General features: G+C 34.9%; 1 non-coding gene across 1 annotated transcript; it reads right to left on the bottom strand.

Annotated features, from left to right (window-relative positions):
• Positions 1-98: 98 nt before the first annotated feature.
• LOC119472379 lies at positions 99-204 on the bottom strand. Its single transcript, XR_005201521.1, has one exon. It is a non-coding gene; the product is annotated as a U6 spliceosomal RNA (small nuclear RNA).
• Between the last annotated feature and the right edge of the window lie 7,482 nt (positions 205-7,686).

The following is a 7,686-nucleotide window of genomic DNA, read 5'->3' on the forward strand; positions in this document are numbered from 1 at the left end:
GTGGTTTTTGTCTTTGGTTCTGTTTATGTGGTGAATTACATTTATAGACTTGTGTATGTTGAACTAGCCTTGCATCCCCAGGATGAAGCCTACTTGAAAAAAATATGGAATACTTCACAAATTTGCATGTCATCCTTGCGCAGGGCCATGCTAATCTTCTCTGTATCGTTCCAATTTTAGTATATGTGCTGCCGAAGTGAGGACGCATTTATCTTTTGTGTTATAAACAATCTAATTATATTCCTTTAGTTACCTTAAATGTGTAAATTATTTTTTATTAAAGTCATCCTGTTGTGCTATCAAATACTAGATTATATTCATTCTTTTTAACTATTCTTTTAGACCCATTAACTATTCCTACTCCCTCTCACTCACTTTCCAGCCTCTTGTAATCATCGTTCTATGCTATGTCTCTATGAGTTTGTTTTAACTTTTGGTTCCCACAAATAAATGAGAACATGTGAAATTTGCCTTTCTATGTGTGGCCTATTTCACATAACATATCCAGTTCCATCCATGTTGTTGCAAATGACTGGATCTCATTCTTTTTTATAGCTGAATAGTACTCAGTATACTGTGTACATGTACTGCATTTTATTTTTTCATTCCCCTGTTGATGGACACTTAGGTTGCTTCCCAATCTTGCCTATTGTGCATAGTGCAGCAATAAATATGGAAGTGTAGATATCTTTCATATACTGATTTCCTTTATTTGAAATGTATACCTAGCAGTGGAATTGATGGATCATATAGTAGATCTATTTTTAGTTTCTTGAGGAACCTGCAAACTGTTCTTTTATAGTGGTTGTATTAATTTATATTCCTACCAACAGTATACAAGGATTCACTTTCCTCCATATCCCCATCAACATTTGTCATGGTCAGTCTCTTGCTTTCCACAGTGGCTGAAAAATTTACATTCCCACCAACAACATAGCAATCCCTTTTCTCTGCAACCTCACCAACAAATGCTTTTTTTTTTCTTTTTCTTTTTTTTTTTCTTTTTTTTACTTTTTAATACTAGCTACTCTTACTAGTGTGAGATGATACGCCATTGTGGGTTTGATTTGCATTTCTCTAATGATTAGTGACATTGAGCATTTTTCATATATTTATTGGCTGCATTTATGTCTGCTTTTGAGAAGTATCTGTTTAAGTTTTTTGCCCATTTTCTAATGGGGTTATTTCTCTTTTGTTCAATTGACTAAGATCCTTACAAATTCTGGATATTACATCTTTGGCAGATGCATAATATATGAGTATTTTCTCCCACATAATTGGGTTGCCTGTATACTCTGTTGATAGTTTCTTTTGCTATGCAAAAGCTTTTTAGTTTAATTAGGTCTCACTTATCTATTTTTTGTTTTGTTGCAATTACTTTTGGGGACTTAGTAATAAATTCTTTGCTATGGCTGATGACCAGAGGGTATTTCCCAGGTTTTCTTCAAGGATTTTTGTAGTTTGAGGTCTTACATTTAAGCCTTTAAGTATTCTTGAGTTAATATTTGTGTATGGTGAAAAGTAGAGATCCAGTTTTATTCTTCTGCATGTGGCTAGCCAGTTTTCTCAGCATCATTTATTGGCTAGGGAGTCATTTCCCTATTGCTTGTTACAGTCAACTTTGTTGAAGATCAGATAGTTACAGATGTGCAGCTCTATTTCTGAGTTCTCTATCCTATTCCATTGGTCTATGTGTCTGTTTTTGTACCAATATCATGCTGTTTTGCAAATAAGCCTATTTCTATATAAATTACCCATTCTCTGGTATTCCTTTATAGCAATACAAATTAACTAATTCATTTCCATATCTTGGCTATTGTGAATAATTCTGCAATGAAAGTGCAGAATTTCTACTTCAATTTCTTCTGATATAAACATAGAATTGGAATTGCTGGAATATATCATAGTTCTACTTTTAATTTTTTGAGGAACCTTCATACGGTGGCTGTACCATTGGACAACCCACCACCAGCGTACAAGGATACTGATTTCTGCAAATTCTCATAAATACTGGTTTTCATTTGTATTTTTGATAATGGTCATCCTAACAGGTGTGAAATGCTATTTCATTGTATATTTGACTTGCATATCTCTGATGATTAATGATATTGAACAGCTTTTTATATACCCTGTTGCCATTTGTATGTCTTCTTTGGAAAAATGTCTATTCAAGACAATTGCCTATTTTTAAATCATGTTTTATTTTGTGGGCTTTCTTCTATTGAATTATAGAAGTTTCTTATATTTTGCATATTAACCCATTACCAGTCAAATTGTTTGCAGATATTTTCTCCCATTCTTTAGGTTGCCTTTCACTCTAATTGTTCCTTTGTTGTGCAGAAGCTTTTGGGTTTGATATAGTCTCACTTGTCTATTTTTGCTTTTGTTGCCCAATATTTTGTGCAGATAATTACTAGAAATTTTGATGCTTATTGAATCTAGTAATGGGAAGAGATTTGGGTTTCCACAAAAGTGGTAAACTTTAAAAATGTGCCTTGACGCTCTTCGTTTAAACAAAAAGAAATAAAACCATTGTAGTGGACACTGTGCGGTTGCTTTTCAACATTCTTTCCATCCTCTTCCCTTTGTGTGCCAGCTCACGTAGTTTTCAAATTTTACACTGATTAATATTAATCATGATACTGTTATTCCCTCTTGCCAATAGTGAAGAAATGAGACGTAGGCCAAGCAGCGTACAGCTTTTCCCTATAGACAGGGGTTATAGGAGAGTGGACCCATGAAGATCTCTGTCTTCCCTGGACCTCTGTTTAAGGATGTGAGGCCTGAACCAACCTAAGCATGAGGCTGACACATTAAACGAAGAGCATTGGCTGGAAAATGAAGCCAGAAGTTCTATAGCAAAACCAAAGCCTGTCCTACTTGAGGACTTCCAGCTACCATATTTTATCCAGCTTGAGGACATCTAGCTACCACTTTTTGTCAAATCTAATAAACTGCCATTGTGAAATATACATTTTATGTACCAGTAAGACAAGAAAAACACCACTGTCCCATGATGTAATGCTTTCTTTATCCCTTAGATTTTTAAAAAAATTTTTCTTGCTGAAATAGCTTCTTTAGATTTATTTAGATATAGATTTTCATTACATATGCTTTTATACATAATAATAAGGAGTAGATGGAAAACAAATTTAAGGTCATTTCAAAACTTCTCACACTCAATCTGGCTCTCCTTAGGTCTGGGTTTCTCCACATACTTTCCCTCCCTGTGCCATCAAGACCATTGTATACATATTTTTAAAAAGAATCGCACACTGCTATTTTCAGGGCTTTGTTCTAAACCAGTGATACCTAATCCTTCAAATAGTGATGTGCATGTCCAAGTAATAACATCATTATACTCACTATCTGGCCAACAGTGATTATAAGATGCAGTTTGAGATATTAAAATATGAAAAATGTATATCTTAGAATTGCTGAAATATAGTATGTATGCCAAGGAAATATAGTATGTATGCCACTGAAGCAATAAAAAATAAGGACTTTTTTAACTTTATTTTTTATTACCTATTTTTTATTACTTCAGTGGACCCTATCAACATGAAAACATGCCCCCTGAGAGGCCACCCTGCCTCCTGCCATTATCACTGAATTATGTCTTTAGAACCATGTTGAACAACTAGAAAGCTGGAGCCAAGTAGAGTGTTTGTGTGGAAGGATTTTGTAAAGCAACAGTGATTTGCTGCTTGAAGGGTGAATTATTAATGAGACTTTCCACATTATTAGAAAGCAATTCTTAAAGGTTATAGAAACTGGTTGGTAGCAGTTATCACAGTCACAGACATATTACAAAAGCAAAGTCTAAGAAACTGTCACAGCAAAAAGAGAACTTAAGTAGACATGATGAATAAATGTGTATGGTATCCTTGATGAGATGCTATAACAGAGAATATGAAGTAAAAATCTAAGGAAATCTGATGAAAGTACGGATTTTGGCTAAAAATTAATACCCATGTTGGCTCATTAACTATAACATGTGTACCATGCTAATGTTATGTTAATAATAGGGGAAAAGGGTGTTGGGTGTATAGAAACTGTACTATCTTTACAATTTTTCTGTAAATTTAAAGCTCTTGTAAAAATAATGTTTATCTTAAACAGTTGCAAAAATCTGGAATGGACATGTCCTAAACCTTAATAAACATTTTTTCAAACATTTAAAAAGTTCACCTAAAGAGAGGCGTATGGAAGTAGTGAGCAGTCAATTGCTAGATTTGACTTTCGTATGTGTAGGCATATAAATGGCTTCCTGAGGTGGTCCTGGTGAGCTGAGTTAGGACTCATTAAAGAGTAGCTACTGTAGTTTTTATTCTGATTAGCTTTGTTAGTTTAACAAGAACAAAAAAAGGATCTTTGCCTCTTTATCTAGAAGTCTACACTACTAGAGTCACTCACTGAGTTTGCCTAGCCAAGGACCACTGCCTGGGAGAGAATAAGATATGTAAGTATGAGTTCCCTCCAAGACACCACCAGTAGCCATCAGTCTACAAGGGAAATCAACGTGTATTAAATGCTTTTATGCTCAGCAAAGCAGCAAGACTTTACACAGAGTATTCATCTCACTCTTTGTAGCACCCCCAAAGATATGAAAACTCCATTTTACAAACGAGGAAACTAAGGTTCAGAAATTATATGGCTAGACCTGCCAAAGCTCAGACTTAAAATCTTTGACTCCTGCTTTTTCCATACTACCTAGAATAATGTGTTTATTTCGTATGCCATGGAGAGCATAGCCCTAACGACATAAAACAGTTTTTAGAGGCTTCCCCTGGTCACAGTTGTATAAGAATATACAAAGTGCGCAGGATGGTAAAAATGTTAGTCGACTACTCTGGTAATTTTTTTTTTTTTTAAGTATAGTAAAAAATAGCTCCTCTGGCATAAAGTCAGCAGTCAGATGTTTGAACTCAGAGGAACTTAGCAAAGTAGGTCTTGCTGAATTAAGTGTGCCTTTAATTGGTGCTTTGGTTGAATGTCCCTTTTGCAGCAAATGAATCCACAATAACTATCATTAACACGAAGCTCATTTTCCAACTGAGTGAACAGAACTGGGTGAGGTTGTAAAGTGTGGTTGTTCCATTTTCAGTGGTGCTTTATTGTGTGAAGTTAATGCATTAGAAGTAATCCATGTGGACAAGCCAAAATATTTCCAGCAACAAAATCCAGAAATATTTTGGTTGGCCAAAGCAAACACAACCTAGGATGCATTTTAAACCATGAGCTGCCTTCCTCTCTAATCCTCCTACTCAAAGATTTAGATATAATAACACTACCATGAACTCTAAACACACATTTAAATGTATGTTTTAACACAAACTCAATGTACTGTGAATCCTTTCACTTTCTCTTCTATATTTTTGTCAGATAACAAATAAAGGAACTCCCTCCTTTTTCTCTTACTACTAAATCCTTCTGAATAATGAACTAATCATATTATTGGAACTCATGTTTTACTTAAATAATCTATAGTTAACATTAATTGAATACTTAGTGTATACCAGATAGTAGGCTAAGTGTTTTATAGAATTATCTTAATTAATCCTCAAAATACACCATTTTATTTGGAAAAACAGTTAAGAAACATGGATAGTAGTTTGAGACATGTCAAAATGTATTTAATAGTGGATAAAGTGTACATTATATAAATTACATCTCAACAAAACTGTTTTAAAATAGATCTGTATTTATCATCTGTCTTTCTCTATCATCATCTATAAGTGAGATCCAAAAGAGAATATAGGGAATGGTGGAGAAATGATAGTAAAGAGATAGCAGCTGATCATTTCTAGAACTGAATAAAATCTAAGTTCTCTGAGAGGAAGCCCTAGATACACTCTAGTGAACCTGCAAAATAAGAAAGTGAGACAATTTTAACAGAATATATGCATTGGAAGTCCTCCTTTATCCCCTCAATCTTACATCTTCTTTCACAAGCCACTACTGGTAAAAGTTTGATGTATGGGAACACATATATAACTACATATTTTTGCAAATATTATTATGCAGTTTGCTATGTATGTGTTTTTAGTAAAAGGGATCATACAATATAATTGCTGTGCAGCTTTTTTTTTTTCGTGTGGCAATAAACCATGAGGATCCTGACATGTAACTATATGAATCTTGGTTTTTATTTATTGTAAGGTTTCCCATTTTTAATGCTATTTAAAAATATTTGTTGTTTTTTTTTTTTTTCAAATTCAGAGAAAAATAGAGAAGTTCATGATTCCCCCCCCCCCAAACAAAATAAAAATAATCCATTTTAGAGAGAAGGAAATTTAAATAATTCCATCAAGATTTCACAGCTTGTGAATAGGAGTTCTAGACTTGAAGTAAGAAGGAAAGCTAGCTTGAGGGCCCAAATGCTTAGCCCCTGCACCTTCCTACCAGGTACTTAGCAGTGTTACTACTTAGCCAGTGCACTCCAGTACTGACCTCCCAGTTCAAACCTAGAACCCACCAAGTTCTAACGTCAGAAGTGAAGTTTTAGAGCTTCTTATTTCAGTTCTCTATGTTCTTTTCCAAATTCAACCTTTGCCAGCCCTGCATAGGCCACTTCCTTATGGGACTCAGTTACCTCAATTACTAAAAGAGAGGGTCAGACTAAAAACTTTTCCAAATCTCATATTCTCTTTCTTTTCCTGTGGATTGAAGCTTCTGATCTGATGGTCCACACAAAGGTTCACTCTGAGCTTCCTAATTGCCAGAACTTTAACCCCGTCAGGTACACCTAGGACTCATGGTACAAGTTGGTAGAGTCACAGTCACAGAATGAAAGAATCACAAGATTTTGCTACTAGAAGGGAAGTTAATGGTTACAGGGTGCCGATGAGTACCAAGGCGATGAGGGGCAACACAAAAGCAGAAGCCAGCAGCTCCCAATGCCATTTCTTCCTAAAGCCAGACTGAACTTAACTACATATCAAGGTATTTATACCCAAGTTCTGTTTCTTTCTCTGATTGTTTTAGTAGAACAAAATGTAAGAAGGGGATTGGTGAACACTAAATAAACATCACCAAAAACTGAAAAACAAAAGAAGACAAGAGAATATCAACTGCCACCACCTTGCTGGTAGAGAGTGCGGAAGAAAAACCATTTGCCTGATACTTAAAATACGCCCATCCTGCTCTATGCACTGTAAAAAGCATCTGCAAACAGCCACTCTTCAGCAGCCTTCTATATATATACATATATCTCACTTATGGTACAAACACATAGATCATTTAATTACTTCAAAAAATATAATTAGAGATTAATAGCCCTACTTTACAAATAAGAACACTGATATTCAAAGACATTAAGACACCTTCCAAGGCCTCTCAATGAGTCAAGGGCCAAAGCCTGTGCTCTTTGCTTCACTCCATGCTGGTTACTGATGTGAGAGTACCATGCCAAAAATATTTAACCTCATTATCTCATTTTCAAAACAGAAAAAATTGCACCCCCTGCTCTAATTACTTTCCAGAGTTGATATAAGGATAAAATACAACTACATATGACAATGTCTTAACTTCCACAGTGGCCTATGAAGCTCAAAGCAAATTCACATTGTTCACCCCATAGTGTAAATACATAACGTTGTTAACCAAACCATGCAGATGGGATTAGACCTTGTGACAGAAAACACAATGGTTTTCACAGCAGTGTATTTTGAGAACACATAGAAT

This window comes from Cebus imitator, unplaced genomic scaffold, assembly GCF_001604975.1.
Source record: "Cebus imitator isolate Cc_AM_T3 unplaced genomic scaffold, Cebus_imitator-1.0 Scaffold97, whole genome shotgun sequence".
In the NCBI taxonomy this organism is placed as follows: Eukaryota; Metazoa; Chordata; class Mammalia; order Primates; family Cebidae; genus Cebus; species Cebus imitator.